This window comes from Macaca thibetana, chromosome 4 (assembly GCF_024542745.1).
Source record: "Macaca thibetana thibetana isolate TM-01 chromosome 4, ASM2454274v1, whole genome shotgun sequence".
Classification (NCBI taxonomy): Eukaryota; Metazoa; Chordata; class Mammalia; order Primates; family Cercopithecidae; genus Macaca; species Macaca thibetana.
Window position 1 is genome coordinate 76,562,859 of NC_065581.1, and position 17,238 is coordinate 76,580,096.

At 35.1% G+C, this 17,238-nt stretch overlaps 1 protein-coding gene and 1 pseudogene across 20 annotated transcripts in view; one reads left to right on the forward strand and one right to left on the reverse strand.

Moving 5' to 3' along the window:
• The window catches only part of HMGN3 (high mobility group nucleosomal binding domain 3), a 1,231,743-nt gene that overhangs the window by 142,537 nt on the left and 1,071,968 nt on the right, over positions 1-17,238 (reverse strand). Inside the window, exon 1 of one of the 20 annotated variants that reach the window (XM_050789654.1) lies at positions 610-613. The exons of the other annotated variants lie outside the window; for them this stretch is intronic. The gene's annotated coding sequence lies outside the window, so the exon portion shown is untranslated. Of the gene's footprint in view, positions 1-609; positions 614-17,238 lie in introns of those variants that run through there. 20 annotated transcript variants of the gene reach the window in all.
• Positions 1-17,238, forward strand: part of LOC126953903 (ADP/ATP translocase 2-like) — a 141,596-nt pseudogene that overhangs the window by 111,510 nt on the left and 12,848 nt on the right.

Consider the following 17,238-nt stretch of genomic DNA (forward strand, 5'->3'; position numbering starts at 1 on the left):
TTATACACTGTATTCTTACAATAAAGTAAGCTAGAGAAAAGAGAATGTTATTAAGAAAATCATAAGGAAAAGAAAAATATATTTACATTTATTGAGTGGATATGGATCATCATAAAGGCCTTCATCCTTGTCATCATGTTGACTAGGCTGAAAAGGAGAAAGAGAAGAAGTTGATCTCACTGTCTCAGTAGTGGTGGAGGCAGAAGACATGAAGGAGGTGAAAGAGGAGGCAAGAGAGGCAGGTCACACTCAGTGTAACTTTACAGAAATCCTTTGTAATTTCTGTCTAACTTTTTTGCTTTTTCATTTCTCTAAAAATGTTTCTATCTGGTACCAATCCTTCTTCAACCATTTATTTTAGTCTCAATGCCTCTATCATAGAAGGGTCTAGGCTGTAAAAGAAGGCAAAAGCAGTCTTGAATAATCAGAACCCTTCTGCAAGATTGTCTAATGTCAATTTATTTCCTGGCATTGCTTCTTCTATATCTTCTTCCTCGTAATCTGTCACAGGTTTGGAAGCACTCATCTCCATCAAATCATCTTTTAATTCCTCTACTGTGATATCTATTAGCTCTTGATTTTCTTTAAGATCTGTATCTTGAAACCCTTCCCCCCAACCTTTTTTGTCATATCCACAATCGCTTTCATGATTTCCTTGATTGGCTCTGTGATAAATCCTGTGAAGTCATGTACAACATCTGGATGCAGTTTTCTTCACCAGGAATTTATTGTTTCAGGTTCGATGGCTTTTATGTTTTTTCTATAATAACAATGGCATCCTCAATGGTGTAATCTTTCCAAACTTTCATGATGTTCTCCATGTCAGGGTTCTCTTCCACAGTGTTGATAATCCTTTCCCCATAGAGTACTGTGTGTAATGAGCCTTAAATGTCCTTATGACCCCCTGGATTTAGAGATGTTGTGTTTGGGGGGTGAGTAGACCACTTTGATGCCTTTGGCATTGAACTCATGGGGTTCTGGGTGACCGGGGGCATTGTTCAATTTGTCCCCTATCAAAAGAACTTTAAAAGGTAGTCTCCTACTGGCAAGGTGCTTCTTGACTTCAGGAAAAAACATCAACGGAACCAATCCAGAAAAAGATTCTCAGTGTGAAGGCCTTATTGTTGTACAAACAAAAGACTAGCAGCTGATGTTTATCTTTTCCCTTCAAATCTTGGGGGTTAGCAGCTTTATAGGTAAAGGCAGTCTTGATCAGGAACCTGACTCTATTTGCATAAAACAGTAGAGTTAGCCTATCCATTCCTGCCTTCAATCCTGGTGCTCACTTGTCTTCCTTACTAATTAATGTCCTTCATGGCATTTTTTCAAAATAGGGCACTTTAGTCTGCATTAAAAACGGGTTCAAGTAAATACCTTTTCTCCTTAATGATTTTCTTAATGTTTCTGGGGACTCATCTGCAGCCTCTTGGTCAGCAGAAGTTGCTTCTCCTGTTATCTTCACTTTTTAAAAGCCAAACTTTTTTTTTAATTATCAAACCATCCCTTGCTGACATTAAACTCTCTAGATTTAGATCCTTCACTTTATTTTCCATTTTTCTCATATAAATGATCTTACTTTGTCTTGAATCATATTTGAGCTGATAGGTATGCCTTTCTTATAACAACGCTGCACCCACATAAAAGCTGCATTTTCAAAACGAGATAAAAAATACTTCACAAAAAGTGCAAAGTTGTTATGCTGTTGGCATAGCTGCAGTGACAGTTTCACAAGTGTCTCCTCCTCCTCCTCCTCCTCCTCCTCCTTCTTCTTTTCTTCTTCTTCTTTTTCTTACAGTGATTCTTTTGCTGGATTTATCTTGAACTGGCTGGCAACCACAAGGGCAGACCTTAATCTATGGTATCTATATCAAGCAATTCAACGTTTTCTTATAATGCCACTTTTCTCTGCTTCTTGGGAGCACTACCAGCATCACTAGTGGCACTTCATATTAGTCCCATGGTATTATTCAAGGTTTATGGTATTGCACTAACCACAGTTTAAAAATATGCAAAAACTGTGAGGGATCACTTTTTATTGGAATATGCAGTTTACTGGAAAGATGAACCACTCATGTGGAGATGATTAGCATCACATGATGTTTTAAGCAGACACAACCCTTGAGCTCACCACAGTGGCAAGAGGAGATGGCTATGAAGTTATTACAGTAGTAGAGTATATACTACAGTTAATTTATGTAATTATGATTTAATGCTGCATCTTTACATTTGTTTACATTTCTCTCAACTGCAAAAGGCACCCTGTGAGGCTGTATGTGCATAAGTTTTGATAAATCTTGACTTTTTAATATAAGATCTGTGTAGGTTTTAAGGTAGTAAGTGACTAGTAGAATAATATTTGCTAACATTTTATGCATTCATGACATATCTTTTTCTTAATTTTTTCAATATTTGTGGCTGCAAGACTCATCTGTTTTTTTCCAAATTGTCACAAATCTCCAAAAATTTTTGCAATAGATTTATTGAAAAAAATCTGCATATAAGTGGACCCAGGCACTTCAATACTGTGTTGTTTGAGTCAACTGTATCTATTTTATAGAAAATAGAAGTATGCTGATTGTCTCAAAATTTTACTCATTTATTTGTTTTCATATTTCATCAACATCGGTTTTAAAATGTACCCAATTGAGACACAAAGAATTATTTTTCTGAGTACTTTTTATAAAAGTGCCAAGTTGTTTACCTTCATAATGCTCCTTCTCACAAATTGAAGCCAGAAGAGTTTTAAGGATGTGTATTTGTGTTCATTCTGAAGATATTTTGAACTAGTGGGTATACCTCTACTTGTAGAAGGACTACAATCATATTTTTTTCCATGGGCTTAAAAACGAAAAGAAAGGTTGACAAGAAACAGTTTCTGGCCCTGCACTCATTTTCCTGTTCTGCACTTGTGCTCTGTTGCCTTCATTAAAGAGAAAAACTCACCAGTCACAACCTCCTCCTCATCATCATTGGAGGCAGATCAAATTTGCTCCCTACCTTGGTTCACAGGAAATGGCTGTAGAGGAGTGTAGAGCACAGAGGTTAAGAGTGAGGGTCTGGACAAATCAGCTACTTCTTCTTTAAAGCCAACTAACAAAAAGCCAACTTGGCTTTCAATGGAGTTGAAACAGCCTTCTGTTGGAAGACGATACCATCTAGGACTGTCATTGTTAGAAAGGAGAAGTCAGTGCTTGACTTAAAAGCTTCAAAGGATAGGCTAACTCTCTTGTTGGGAGTTAATGCAACTGGTGACTTTAAAGGGAAGCCAGTGCTCATTTGCCATTCCAAAAATGCTAAAGTCCTTAAGGATTATGTTGAATCAGTTCTGCCTGGGTTCTATCAATGGAACAACAAAGCCTGGATGACAGCAAATCTGTTTACAGCATGGTTTATCGAATACTTTAAGCCCACTGTTGAGACCTACTGCTCAGAAAACAAGACTCCTTTCAAAATATTATTACCTGGTCACCAAAAGGCTCTGACGAAAATACACAAAGAGGTGAATGTTGTTTTCATGCCTGCTAACACAACATCCATTCTGCAGCCCATGAATCAAGTAGTAGTTTTGACTTTCAAGTCTTATTATTTAAGAAATACATTTCATAAGACTATATCTGCCATACCTGTTGGATTCGGACAAAGTACATTGAAAACCTCTTGGAAGAGGTTCACCATTCTAGATGCCATTAAGAACATTTGTGACTCATGGGAGGAGGTAAAAATATCAACATTTGCAGGAGTTTGGAAGAAGTTGATTCCAGTCCTCACTGATGACTTTGAGGGGTTCAAGACTTCAGTGGAAGAAGTAACTGAAGATTTGATGGAAATAGCAAAGTCACTAGAATTAAAAGTGGAGCCTAAAGATGTGACTTAATTGCTGCAATCTCATAAGAAATCATGAATGGATAAGGAGTTGCTTCTTATGGATGAGCAAGTGGTTTCTTGAGATGGAATCTACTCCGAATGAAGATGCTGTGATCATTGTTGAAATGGCAACAGAATTTGGAATATCACATGAACTTATAATCAAACAATGGTAGGGTTTGAGAGGATTGACTTCAGTTTTGAAAGTTCTATTGTGAATAAATGCTATAAAACAGCATCACATGCTACAGATACATTTTTTGTAAAACAAAAAAGTCAATCAATGCAGCCAACTTCACTGATGTCTTATTTTAAGAAATTGCCACAGCAACCTCCTCCATGAACATTCAGCAGTTATGAGCATCAAGGCAAGAATCTCCACCAGCAAAAAAATTTACAATTTGTTGAAGGCTCAGATGATGGTTAGAATTTTTTAGCCATAAAGTATTTTTAAATTACTGTATGCAAATTATTTTTAGACATAATGCTATTGCACAGTTAATAGACTTCAGTATATTATAAACATACATTTTATGTGCACTAGGGAACCAAAAAAAATGTGTAACTCCCTTTATTGCAATTTATTGAGGTGGTCTAGAACCAAACCTGCAGTATATCCAAGATATGCTTGTATTTCTGATATAAGTTACATTCCTTAGCCCAGAGAGTACTTCCCTATGTGCATGATTTGGAATAAACTTTCAGTCAGTCTTTAATTTCTGAAGACATACAATTCACAAAGTCATAGCTTCAGGTGTGAAAGAAAAAGATAAAGATATACCTTAAACTTTGAGGTCTGTTTCATAGCTTAAGAAATAAAGTGCTGTGTCTTCTTTATTACAAGACACAGAAATTCATTAAATTTTGTTTTTCAATTCTCTTACAAGCAAATTCTTTATGTGCTAAGTATATATTTAATTATATATTTTACAAGCGTTAGCTATAGCATTTGAGATCCCTTGTAGTTGTTTAGTGTTACTATTGATAGGAGTAAAGCTACAATATTTCATTTAAAATAAGATGTCATCAGTTTTAAGACAATCCTGAATTCTGCCATGTGAAATATTTTAAAAAGTAAATCTTAGAATCAGTGACATGATAATTTATCAGCATTTTAATGATACTTACTAGTATAAAATATAATCTATAGTCTGTAAAGCCCAGAGATAGAGGAATTTGTAAAACTAGATGGATTAGCATCTGTAATTAAAGATATTAAAGACTTTCAGTTCTAAAAGCATAAAAAACATTTTATGTTTTATGCACATGGCTATGCGCATCAAATAATTATTACAGAGACCCACAAATCTTTATCCTTATACTTGTCAGAGACTTTAAGATGTTAATAGCTGAAAGTAAAAATAAGCATTCTTAAAGGAATTGAGTTAATCAACAGCTAATTAATTGCCCTTACCAAGCCCCCAGAACCACCAAAGGGAAGGAAATCAAGCGTCTGTCTTCTTCTGTTCTTGAACTTCCCAGATTCACCCTTTAATTTATCATAGAAGGGGCAAATTTACCAATGTCCAATAAAGTGTTAGGTATAGGCAATGTGGGTCTCTATAACTTTTGAAGATGACTGTATTTTTATTTAATTTTAGTATCTCACCACAATTCATGCTGCTTTCAAAATTTAATCACCTCCCCAAATCCTGTGGCCTCTCTTTATCACTTATTCATTCACCAAGAATGATGGAACATTGATTCTGTGCCAGACAGTCACCTAGGAAGTGGGGATAAAATAATAAGAAATTTTCTCTTACCCTCAAGTGAGCAGTTTTACAGAGGAGACAGTTTCAGTCACACTATAATTGCACTTCTATAGTTTGTCTATTTCACAGTAATATGAAATAATGGCCCAAAGGAGGAGATAATGATCTCTGCTTTCAGAGTCAATAGGAGGAGCTACAGCAGCTGAGTCTTGAGAATGAAAAGGAAGGAATTTAGCAGGGCTGTAAGGGGAAGGGATGATGGTAGCACTTCAGGCAAAGTCAATAGCATGGGCACATTTTGTTTTCATGTTTGTCTCATCTACCAGACCTTCTAGAGTGAAGACCTCAAACTTTAGTAATGCCATTGTCAAGCCAGTGAAAGACAATGTTTAGCAAGTATGTTTTTTCGTTTGTTTGTTTTGTTTTGTTTCCAGTAAAAATAAGATGAGAGATCAGGTGTAGAGAATATTGAGAATAGTCAGAAAATAGGTCAGTGGTTCTCAAACTTTGGTAAGCATGAGAATCACTCAGGGTGCTTGTTCCTAAGCACCACTCTCAGAATTTTTGTTTCAGTAGGTCTGGAGTGGAGGCAAAAAAATTGCATTTTTAATAAGCCCTACCCTTAGTCCCATGACCCTGACACAGGCAGTCCACAGAGCACAGAGGTATATAGGGGAAAAGGAATTTATGGATACTTATGTCCTGGTTCTTATCAACCACCTGCAGCTCAGCAAATATACCTTGAGGTGCACTCCACATCACCCATCAAAAGCTTTGTAATCAAGGTTAACCTGTGTGGCTCAGACCTGTAAGTTAATTTTCTAGCTAATATGCTGAGAGAAAAATAAATCTGCCTCCTAAGACTTAACAGGTCTTCTAGATTTTAAAATATTAGCATGTTTTTCAAGTGTGGTGAAGCTGAAAGTACTTTAAAAGCTCCAGGATTAGTCACTTCTCTTTAAAAAAAAAAAAAGTTTGCAATGGTACAATACTTACCTTGCAAGATGAAAATTTCCACCTGAGACTTTTTTTTCTATATTTTATAATCATTGATGAGAATTGATGCCAACTCTACCTTTTTTAGACATTGACTGAAACATTTTAAAGCTGAGTTGAAAATAATCCTGGGCACGCCTTTAACACCCACTTGCTCTAATTTAACTCCATTTGTCTTTCCCTTACTTACTCTTTATTTTCTTGAGCATTCCAGCTGTTAGCATTAAATCTAATTTTTGTATGTCAGCCCATGTCAAAGCAAGCCTTAATCCTTTTAATGTTAACCTATCACCAGCTCAAGGCTGCTTTATATAATCAGATATAACCACATTTCCAACCCTGAGGGCATGGAGTGTGATTATGTACGCATGCATGCTAGAGCTTCCCCTCAATGCTACTTGGTGTAGACTGGAATTCTATATGGGGTGGGTCAGGATTTAATCCCAACCAACGTACTTGGTTTACATAAATAGAAAAAGGCTTTGTTATAAGGTGGGAGCACTGCAGAAGTATTGGAAAGAGGATTGGCTATCATATTGTCCTGTATATGTTTTAGTCTAAGAGAGATTAAAATGTTATGGACAAAGGTATACAGTTAATGACAGAAGTGTTGAAATGGGAACCAAACAGGAAATCTTAAGATCTATAGCCTAACCCATGCTTTGTCCCTGTGTCAATGGAGTTATATTATGTCATTTACTTTTTTTCTCCCTTGAGTGATTAACTCAAGCATTTCAAAGCAAAACAAAACAAAACAAAACAAAGCCACCCTACTGTTTGTATTCCTTTCATTTAGACAATTATTTGGGGGGTAAGGGGAGGTTGTAAAAGAGTCAACTGTGTTGTGAAAGTTTGGAATAATTATATTTTTTCTCTCCACTGGTTTCTGACAAGATATACCTCAAATTTAGAAAACTACTCATTGAAACAGGATGTTGTCATTGGCATTCCTGCATGGAAACAACTTGCAGTAAGGTACAGGTGACTTTCAAAAAATTCTACTAAGGCATTTAACTTTGTTATAGTAATACACTGATAAAGAAATTCTGTCTGTTTATATGGAAGATAAACATCATCACCAAATGCAGATAGATGTTATTGCCATTTTATTTTATATAAAATATATATTTGGTGTAATAGAATTAGAATTTTAGAAAGAGCTTGTATCTTAAGTAAAAGAAATGATAAATATCTTGTAAATAAGTGTGAAGAGACATTATCATAAACAAGTTTGAATGTCTAGTTAAATGTCCACCTTAAAAAGGCAATACATAGTGGAAAAGAATAAAAAAGAAAATTCTCTTTTATTCGTATTATGGATCTTAGCCCTGGGGTTAAAAGAATAAGTCATATTGTTTTTTTCCTAGAGTAGCTCAAGTCCTAAGGGGGAGGAATAACACAGAAAAATGTTAACTACAATGCTACAAGACAAGTAACTTCAAAGTCCTATGAGACCTTAAGGGGAGAGTAATTAATTGTGTTTTGGAAATTGGGAAAGGCTTCAAGGGGGATATAACGTTGAAACAAGAGCAGGTTCAATTTTTAAAGAGCCAAGCAGATGATTTTTTTAAGGTATAAATACAGCAGCATGACATTTCTTTTCTGAACATTAAAAAATATCTTTTTAAGGCTTGTTTAAAATAATATTTCTATAAAATAAACTTCTCACTTCCCATTTTCTCCAATTGAGATAACAAAGTCTCCCTTTTATTTTTATTCACTGCTTTGTTAGTTTTTCTATTAAGCTTGTTATATATACTTCATGATGATTTTTCCTGTATCACTTATTTCCTGTATCACTTCTTGAAGAAATCTATGTCTACATTTCCCTCTAAAAGAATCACTTTATATTCTTATATATAATTTTCATTATTCTCTCTTTTTTCTTGTTTCTCCTTACACTTTTATTTTATTCTCTTTTTCATAATATTTCAGTACTAACCATAGAAAACTGGGAACAATAGTACACACTGATACCTTTATATATTTTTCTTTCTATACACGCTTCCCCTGCATAAAGACACTGATTACAAATGCTATAATTTTCATTTACAAAGGGGAGAAAAGCTGAGGTTAAGGTATTTTCCAAGGATACAGGGGCACCTGTGATGAATATAGAAACAAAATCTCCTTGGTCAGTGGTCATTAGATCAATTGTTCAACATTTTCAATGTTGTCCTAGATTTGATGCCAGTCCCTCGACGATAGGTTTTGAAAAGAGGGTTCATGATCTGAGATCCCGAAAAGGAAAGAGTTAAAAGGAAGAGAATCTTAGAGGATTAGATTGATCTCTAGGGATTTGGAAACTAGGCAGAAGATCTGAAGATGAAAGGAAAGATTTGATTCTGTGCTAAATTACAAGTTTTGAAGGAAATTAGAGTGTAATTTTGTTCAGCTGTAGATAAGAATCCACAGCCTAAATTAGTAAAGTTCTTACAACTATTATCTTTTAAATCATAATTAAAAAGTATTTCTAAAACTATGTCAGTTGTGAACAATCACCTTGAGGTACATGTGTAATATGAAAAACTTGAGAAAGCACAGCAGTAGCAAACAGTGCATATTAAACATCAGTTGCAAAAGGGGAAGTCCAAAAGGCATGTCATTACATTACTGTATATCTTTTCTTCTCAGTCATGAGAAGAGGGAAAGGCATAAATCACTGCTGTCATGCTTTGTTTATTTTGGCCTCACCAAAGCATGAAAGTTCTGCTTAATGGGGGATCTGGTAGGGTGCCTTAGATTCTTCTTACCCTACTCCTGAGAGGAAATCTACATTTAAACAGGCCCCAAAGAGCAACATTTTGGTATCCCCTCTGGAACCATTTGTTATACTTGACCCTGACTCAGTCACTGGTAATACCCTCAACCCAGGTTAAATAAACTTGGCATATAGGCTAAGCCAATTAGTGTGTTGCTGTCCACTGGTTAGAATTTCCAGGAACAATCAACCCTGCTGGGAAAAAAAAGAGCATGGTTTTTCTTCCATTACCAAATACATACTTGATAAACCTGATTTCCAAATGAATACCTGATTTCTCTCAGAGATATGCTTGTAGAAAGTTAGAGTGGGCTGGTGGTAAAAATGGAGAATTAAACACACATACTCAACTCCACATTCTCCCAGAAACTCTCAAAAAACTGTCAAGGGATTGAAGGGAAGAGAAAGTGGTTGGGGAAGTGGAAATGCTACAGGGCAAAGGGACGAGAGGGGAGAAGGTAGTCGAATCTGAATGGTGGATGGTTGTGTGGTAACTGATGTAGCAGATCCATGAAATCTGAATAAAGCCATTAGTGGGAAAAATTTAGAAGCACAGTAATTGCCATTGAAGAATCTGCAAAGCTTCAGGGTTCTTGACCCCTGTTATTCTGGAAGTAGGATACAGGTGGGACTTAAGAAAAAAGGATTGGATGCAAGTCTGTATTAAAAATATCCATTTTACCTCTACTCCCTTTAGAAACCCCACTAAAATGGTAGCCTAGGTTTCTGTTTGATTTGTCTTAAGAAACACACTCAAAATGACCCAAACCAAAACCAACCAACCAAACAAAAACATGTTTTTACATACTTTCTGTTAGAATCTTACTGGGTACTTTTTTTTTTTTTTTTTAACTATTGTAAATAGTACATTTTAAAATTTTTCTCTAGCTGTTTGTTGCTGCCATTAAAAATGCCATTGACTTTTAGTTATTAATCTTATATGGTAACTTTGCCAGAAACAACAAATTTATTGCATTATTTCCCCAAATGATGAATTATAATAATTCGGGCAGAATTCCTTCAGGTTTCCTATTTTGTAGAAAACCATGTTGTTTCTGAATAATAATAATTAACTTTCCAATCCTTATAGCATTTCTTTTTTTTTCCTTATTGCACTTGCTATGATATTTAATCCAATGTTGAATAGCAATAGTTATATTGTGAATGATTATAATGATTCACCATTGATTATAATGTTTGCTATAAAATTTCCATGCATAACTTTTTCAGGTTAAAGAAATTCATTTTTATGACTTGTCCACTGGGGTTTTGTATCAAAAATGATCATTAAATGTCATCAACTGTGTATTCTATACCTATTAAAATAATATTTTCTCCTTTAATATATTAACATGATACATTACTTAACAGATTTTATAATGTTAAATCTAATGTTTATAATGTTAAAATTGCATTCCTACATTATATCCAACTTGGTAATTATATATCATCTTTTTTACATTGCTGAATTCAATTTATACTTTTCCTTTTTTAGAATTTTTTTGTCCGGGTGCCGTGGCTCATGCCTGTAATCCCAGCACTTCGACAGGCCGAGGTGGGTGGGATCACCTGAGGTCAGGAGTTCAAGACCAGCCTGGCCAACATGGGGAAACCCCATCTCTACTAAAAATATAAAAATTAGCCGGGCGTGGTGGCAGGCACCTGTAATCCCAGCTACTCAGGAGGCTGAGGCAGGAGAATCACTTGAACCCAGGAGGCAGAGGTGGCAGTGAGCGGAGATCATGCCGTTGTACTCCAGCCTAGGAGCAAAGAGCAAAACTCCATCTCAAAAAAAAAAAAAAAGACTTCTTTTTTTGTCCTTGCATTAATGAATAAGATTGGCCTGTTTTTCCCCTTTCTTTTACTCTCTTTACTTTTGATAATAAAATACATTAAATATGTAAGCTGAATTGGAAAACCTTCTCTTTTATTCTGTTAACTGGAGGTTCAGGTTTGGAGTTACCTTTCTTTGAATGTTTCTTTGAATGCTCCTGTAAAACTGCATGAATCTGCTGTTTTTCTCAAGGGAGAGTTATGTACTACAGATAACCTTAGGATTTTTATTTCTTGACTAATTTTGAGTCAATTTTGGTAACTTTTAAAAGTATTTTGTTCATTTCACTTAATTTTTCAAATGTGTTAACATTAAAATTACTTATATTTTCTTGTCATTTTGATCTCTGCCGCCTCTTTAGTTACACCTTCTTATTCATTCCTAATCTTTTGTGCTGTCTCTTTTGTTTCCTTAATCGATCTTGCCTGAGGTTTGTCAATATCATTAGTTTTTCAAAGAATCATTTTTGGTTTTGTAGTATGAAGTTTTTTACTTTATGCTTTTCTGCTCTTGTCTCTATTATTTTATTTCTTCTTACTCCTACGTTTTCTAGGTTTATAATTGTGTGATACATAATGACATTTCAGTCAACAACAGAGTGCATATATGATGCCCTCCATAATATTATAATAGAGCTGAAAAATTCCTTTCCCACAGTGACTTCTTAGCATTGTAACATAACACATTATTCACTTGTTTGTGGTGATGCTAGTGTAAACAAACCCACTTTGCTACCAGTCATGTATGAGTATAGCACATGCAATGATGTGTAGAACATAATACGTGGTGATAAAGGACTATGTTACTCATTTATGTGTTTACTGTACTGTATTTTTAATTACTATTTTAGAGCATATTCCTTCTACTTATGAAAAAAATGTTAACTGTAAAACAGCCTCAGGTAGGTCCTTCAGGAGGTGTTCCAGAAGGCATTGTTATCACAGGAGATGACAGTTCTTGCCCTGTCATGCATGTTATTGCCCTGAAGACCTTCCGATGGGACAAGATATAGAGGTGTAAGACAGTGATATTGATCATTTTGACCCTGTATAGGCTAGGCTAATGTGAATGTTTGTGTCTTATTTAACAAAAAAGTTACAAAAGTAAACCAAAAAAATTGTGAACAGAAAAAAGCTTATAGAATAAAAATATGAAGAAAAATATGTTTGTACAACTGTGCAATGTGTTTGTGTTTTAAGCTAATTGTTACTACAAAAGAGTAAAAAGGTTAAAAATAATTTAAAAATTGATAAAGTAAAAAAGTTACAGTAAGCTAAGATTCATTTATTATTGAAGAAAAATATTTAAAAATAAATTTAGTGTAGCCTAAGTATACTGTGTTTATAAAGTGGTATACAGTAATGTCCTAGGCCTTCACATTCATTCACCACTCACTCATTGACTCATCCAGAGAAACTTCCAGTCCTGCAAGCTCTATTCATGGTAAGTGCCCTAAACAAGTGTAGCATTTTAAAATCTTTTATACAGTAGCCTTGTAGTATAGTTTGAAGTCAGGTAGCCTGATGCCTCCAGCTTTGTTCTTTTGGCTTAGGATTGTCTTGGCAATGCGGGCTCTTTTTTGGTTCCATATGAACTTTAAAGTAGTTTTTTCCAATTCTATGAAGACAGTCATTGGTAGCTTGATGGGGATGGCATTGAATCTGTAAATTACCCAACCATCCCATTACTGGGTATATGCCCAAAGGATTGTAAATCATGCTGCTCTAAAGACACATGCACACGTATGTTTATTGTGGCACTATTCACAATAGCAAAGGCTTGGAACCAACCCAAATGTCCATCAATGACAGACTGGATTAAGAAAATGTGACACATATACACCATGGAATACTATGCAGCCATAAAAAAGTTGAGTTCATGTCCTTTGCAGGGACATGGATTTAGCTGGAAACCATCATTCTCAGCAAACTATCGCAACAACAGAAAACCAAACACTGCAGGTTCTCACTCATAGGTAGTAATTGAACAATGAGAACACTTGGACACAGGAAGGGGAACATCACACACTGGGGCCTGTTGTGGGGTTGGGGGGAGGGGGGAGGGATAGCATTAGGAGATACACCTAATGTAAATGACGAGTTAATGGGTGCAGCACACCAACATGGCACGTGTATACATATGTAACAAACCTGCACATTATGCATGTGTACCCTAAAATATAAAATATAATAAAAATAATAATAATAATAAAAAGAAAAAATAAATGAAATCTTTTATACAGTATTTTTACTGTGTCTTTTCTGTATTTAGATACGTATAGATATACAAATACCATTGCAGTATGATTGCCTACAACATTGAGTACAGTAACATGCTGTACAGGTTGTAGCCTCTGAGCAATAGGCTATTCCATATAGCCTAGGTGTGTGTGTGCTTTATCATCCAGGCTTATGTAAGTACACCCTATGATGGTTGCACAATGACAAAATTGCCTAGCAATGCATTTCTCAGCATGTATCATCATCGAGTGAAGTGAAGAATGACTGACTTTTGCTCTTCTTTTTCTAACATCTTAAGATAATTGCTTAGGTAATCATGTTTTGATTTTTTTCCTAATACAAGAATTTTAGGCTTTAAGTTTCCCTATAAAGACTACTGGCTATGTTCCAAAAGTTTTGAAGGGTTTTATTTTTATTAATGTACAGATGCTTCTAGAATTGTTATTTATGCTAAATTTTTTATTCATGGTGGCTTCTTTGCATGTGTATTAATCATTTTTATTGTGAGTTCATAATATTTTATTTGAGGCCTGCAAATAAAATACATTTCTTCATAACAATAGTACCTGCGGCATTACCAACTTTCAAACTCAATATCTAGTTTAAATTTTTTTAGGCAATATCAATTTCAGTGGCAAAATGATGGGAATATGGCTTGTGGTTAAGACCTCTCAGGGGGGACTTATTTTCTTTATTTCTGCTCCATGCAAAGAGAAGGAATATCTTCCCTGCTGTGGGTCACATTCGTCTCTTGTTTACCCACTGTGAGTGTCACACTGTGAGTGGTCCTGGTTTCATGCAGGTATCTCTGATCCTACTTTCTCTACTCTACTCTGGCACCTGGTTTGGCTTCTGTTCTTCAAACGTTTGCCAATTAAAACCCAGACTTCAGGCTATAATAATTGGCAGATATTCTCAAGGATAATGCAAGCTCTAGGGCTCAGCTAATCCTCATGGAATCATATTGTCTCATTGTTTGTTTCCTCTAGTTCCATTTCTTTACTTCCAGTTCAGCAATGTTCCAAAAAAAAAAAAAATTTAAGTATTTGCTTAATATTATTTTTCTTACTCCTGGAAGGATTTCTCTGCACATGTATTCTGCCATACTTTTGGAAACTAAAAACCCATTTTATGACACTTTTGGTTGAAATGTATTAAAAAAACACCCAGATCAGTTTGCTGTAACAAACTGTAAGCAGCAGAGACATAACTGGAAACTCAAGAAATATGATTTTTCTGTTTAGTTTAATTTGGCAGCTAAATCACATCCTCAAAGCCATAGATTCTTTCTGCCTCTTCATTCTGCCTGTCATGTAGGCCTCAATCCAAAGCAATCTATCTCCCTGACATGGTCACAAAATGGTACCAGTACCCACAGAACTGGATACTTTAAGTCCACAATTATGAAGAGAAGGAACCCTTCTCTAACCATCATATGAATTTTCTGACTCATATGGTTCCCAATGGGCAACCACTGAACCAAATCCTATAAGAGAAATGTCATGCTTTGATTAACTTACTCCTGAATTGCTTAAAACATATTCCTTGTTTAATATCTAATTCCTTCCTGAAACCTCTGTTGCTAAGTGCAAAAAATATTTTTTCATTTTAAAAGAAAAATTGTGATGCATTTAGTCCCAAATCAAGGTACTTGATAATTTTATATAACAGTTCAAATAAGTTTACACAATTTTTAAAAATCCAGTAATTTGAAAACAAAAATTCAAGTTTGGCTTAAAATAGAATATTCTAAGGGTTTACTGATTTATTCTTTGTCTTATTTTTGTGCCGTTTTCTTCATCTCTTGTTAAACCTTTTGGGACTTTGGTGATCTTGCTCTTAAACTACACTGAAAAATCACAGCATGCAAAATTACTTTTGGGATAAAATCAAAGCTAAGAAAATGAAAGCTTTGAAACATGTGGAAATAGTATAGGTTCACAACATACTAAGCATTGTGGAAGCTGCAAATCTTTTATCCCTTTTATTTGGCATGCATAAGCAAAGTCAATTTTTTGTGTTTTTCTAGACATTGCTCAAAATTCAAATTAGATTCATATGAAATTGTCTGACTAGAAAATGTTGTGTTGAGTAAATTGAACATGTCTGAGTAAATTGAATATGTCAATGTCAAAAATAATATTTATTATTTTAATTATTTATTATTCCTACTACTTCTATTTTTCATTTAGTGTGTTTTGGGGTAAAAAGGAAAAGCCTTACATAGAAAACAATGAATTGTCTGAAAATGATATGACTTTTCAAGAACCATTATAGCAAAAAGCAGAACATTTTATGGGATGTAGTTCTGTACTGTGGCAAAGGAGATGGGTTTACTTTGAGTAACTGATACTATTCAAGGCATGTCCTTGAAGATCAGTCTCCCCAAACTTCAGGGTCACTACACAATGGAGAAGAAAGAGAATGAATATCAATGAGATAATCATCATGCCCACTTCAGGCAGTTTTCTTGCAGTATTTATCTGGATCAAATTTAATCCACACTGAGATCCCACTCTCATCAATAATGGGACAATTAATGGGCCTGATCATTAGGGATCCCTCCCTCTCTCTATGTGATCATATAAATCCAGAAAACCCAGGCAGGTACTGGTTAGTCACAGCTGGTTGCAGGTATTGACGCTGTTCTTCTGCCCCCTAATGATGCTATCGAGCATTATCTTCTAATATTCATTAAGCACTCAGCTCTGGGTAGAGTCAGGAATGAACCCCTCAGTCATTCACCCCACCAACTCCAGACCTTCCGTCTGCTCACCAGACTCCAACATATAATTCTCAGCTTCCTTGTCTCACTCCTGACCCTCTTCCCATTCTGTTCTGTTTCTTCTTGTTAGCTGTCCTAAAGCTTAGCTTCCCATTTTCTACTGCATTTTTCATTTTTGAATAAAAACAGCTTTATTGAGATATGATTCATGTACCATAGTGTTGATCTATTTGCAATATACAGTTGAATGGCTTTCAGTATGTTCAGAGAGTTACGCAGCAATCTCCACAATCCATTTTAGAGCATATTTATCATCCCCAAAAGAAATTGCTTATGCATTAGCAGTTATTTCCCATTTTCCTTAAGTTTCCCCACCCTCTGAGGTAATAAGTAACTACTTATCTAATTTTCTGTTTTAATAGGTTTGTCCATTCTGGACATTTCATATAAATGGAGACATACAATATATACTCTTTTGAATTTGGCTTCTCTCAATGAGCATAATGACTCGCAGATCATTCATTCTATGGCATATATTAGAATGTAATTCTTTTTATGGCTGAGTAATGTTCCATTATATGAATATTCTACATTTTGTTTATTAATTCACCAATTGATAGACAGTTGAGTTTTTTTCAGTTTGGGGCTATTATGAATAATACTGTCATGAACTTTTATCTAAATGTCTTTGTGCGGATGTATGTTTTCTTTCTCTTGGGTAAATTCCTAAGAGTAGAATTGTTGAATTGTGTGTTAAGTTTCACTTTTTAAGAAACTGCCAAGTTGTTTTCCAAAGTGACTGTACTATTTTCTATTCCTACAAGCAATGTTATCAGGGTTCTAGTTTCTCCACATCCTTACCAAAACTTATTTGTCTTTTGAATTATAGCCATTATAGCAGGTGTGTAGTGATATGTATTGTATTTTTAAAATTTTGAAGGAACCCAGCTTGGCCAGGATCAGCTGGATAGGAATGGGGTGAAAAGGGGCAGCTTTGTCTTGTGCCAGTTCTTAGAGGAAAGGCTTTCGACTTTTCCCCATTCAGTAAGGTGTTAGCTGTGGGTTTATCATATATGACCTTTATTATGCTGAGGTATATTCCTTCT